The sequence below is a fragment of the Meleagris gallopavo genome, chromosome 1 (assembly GCF_000146605.3).
Source record: "Meleagris gallopavo isolate NT-WF06-2002-E0010 breed Aviagen turkey brand Nicholas breeding stock chromosome 1, Turkey_5.1, whole genome shotgun sequence".
Taxonomy (NCBI): domain Eukaryota; kingdom Metazoa; phylum Chordata; class Aves; order Galliformes; family Phasianidae; genus Meleagris; species Meleagris gallopavo.
In genome coordinates, this window is record NC_015011.2 from 150,573,061 (window position 1) to 150,575,581 (window position 2,521).

Below are 2,521 nucleotides of genomic sequence, written 5' to 3' on the forward strand. Positions count from 1 at the left end.
AAAAGAAAAAGAAACCCAAGCTATATTCGCCCCAGGGCACTCTAAGTAAAGATTTACAGACTTCGGGTCAGGTTTCAAGTTACTTTAGCAAACAATTTCAAACCATAGACATTCACCTGAAGATTAGGGTTCATTTAAAAGACAGAGCACGAATGTAAAGCAGAGTGGTTTTTACAAGAAAACAGCCCACTTGAGCTCCTTTAACAGTGCTGGGTGTTTTGGGGAGAGGGCCCATGTTCCAGTGCATACATGGACGTGGAGGGGGTCTGAGGAGAGGAAGAGGTTGGATTGCCCTCCCACATCTTGGGCTGAGTGCAAGGAAACAGCCCTGGCAGTGTGGGCTAGTTCATAGCTGGAGAAGGCTGGGTTTTGAGGAATAGCTTTGGCTCTCTAAAATTATAATACGGAACAGAACCTAATAAAATTATTATAAAGCCTGGATATTTCTAGCTTTGGCAAACACAGCTGTACCTTACAGTGCCTTCTCCTAAGCTGTTATTTCAGTGCTCTGTTCAGGTCTTAGCACACACCATGTGCCCAGGCAAGGTGCTCCAAAAAGGTCGAGCTGTGTGTGACTCTGAGCAGCAGCAGTTGTTTCATGCACAGCTCAGAAGACCCAAAGCCCAGATACAAGAACCCAACAGTACCGACCAAGGCTGGGCTCCACAAAAGCCATCAGCATGGGAGCACCTGACAGGAGTCAGAGTTTTGTACAGAAAATAACTACTCTCTCACTGAAGCCCATGTGCGAGGCCATCAACTCTGCAAGAGTGACTAATCGTCCCAATTAGAAGCTTGTATACCTAGATTAGCAGCAGCATTCCCCACCAGTTCTCCACCATACACAAGAACTCTTTTACAAGAGGCTTGGGAATGTGGCTTCGTAAAGACTAGAGGCTTCATCTGTATTAACATAAAACACACTTGAACAACAACAAAATAATTTTTAAAAAAGAGAATGGTTTCCAGTGTATTGAGGTATGGGTTTTCTTTCCCCTTTTTGTTTAATTCCCTCCCACCTTGGCAAACACTCATTTCTGTAGCAGAATCACTCATTACCCTCAGCTTCAGTTCTGGTGCTCAGGCTAACCAATTTATTTCTCTTTAAATCTGGGAAAATAAGAAGTTCTTTAGTGAAATACAGAAGTATGCCGACATTGATTTTATTAGCAAAGCAAAGCATGAACAGTTCACAGAGTGCTCGTTTTGCTCATTGTCTTAAAAATATATGAGGTAGTGTTTGCATGCTTTCATCTTGCTCTAGAGTTAGGGGAAACTGGCACGCAAAACCTTACTGAAACATTCAAAAGCCTATAAATATTTGGGAATCTGCCTGACCTTCAGAACTAATTGCTGGATCATTAGGATTGAGGGTTGCTTCAGGTTTCACTTTCAATCACATGTGTACCAGAGCTTGCACCGAGGCTCACAAAACCTCGGGACGTCTCATTACTCTAAAAATATCTTTATTCTTCCTATAGAACGGAAATGGTTGGCTGCGTGTTTTCAGTCCGTCTGGATTTCAAGAGCTGAGCCATACAACAGACCCACTGAAATGGAAACCTCACTTCATACTGAAATAAATATTTACATTTCCCTTCAATAATACAGATTTTTTTAACATCCTGTTTATCAATACCTTCAGGTTTACAAGTCACTCTGTTTAAAATAAAAGTTTATCCAGGGGGTAAGCTTAGAAGTTTTTCTCATTTTAAAAGGAGAAAGGCTTTCACATCACAGAAACAAAGTATGAGGGTGCACATCTGATGGGGCAGGGAGGGAGCTGAGTGCATGCTGACTTCCTATTATAGAATCAAGAGCATAGACTTCACACTTCCACAGCATGGCTATCTCTCCCATTTGCTGCTGCTTGGTGGAAAGATGCTTTGATGGATGCTACAGTTAGCCTACAGCAAGTGGATAAAATAAATAAATGAGCCCTTAAGAGTAGCTTTGTGATATTATATAATTTCATAATCATCTAAAATAAGCTTTGCTAATTTAAGAAGAGGCAGTGCAAGAAATACACAGACGAGAGAGGAGTACTTTTAGTGACTTAGGCTCGTGGATAGAGCTTGCACACACGGGAAAATCAGGACTGCTTTAACTGCTGAAACCCATAGACGCCAAGCACAGACCGGGCACCTGAGGCAGTTTTATGACACCCGTGCCGTGCGCTGGGCTCGCAGCTCTCTGCCGATAGACTTTAAGCACCAGATATCATCTTTTACAGATAAAACCAAGCAGCCCGAACTCAGGTTTTGGAAAGCCCGCAAAGACGCGGTTTAAAAACAACGAGTAACACCCTCTTTTGAACGTTTGCTCTTCAGAAAGTTAGAGGCAACATCCTTCCAACAGCATAAGCTGTCCCGACGTGCCCCGTCCCGCACGGCTCCGCCCGTGCCCACATCGCACTCAAGTGCGGCCGTTCGCAGCCGTTCCCCGCTGCAACGAGCGCACAATGAGCTCAGGAAGGCACGCGTTTATGTCAGGCTGCGCGCAGTCCGACAGCAGCGTTTGA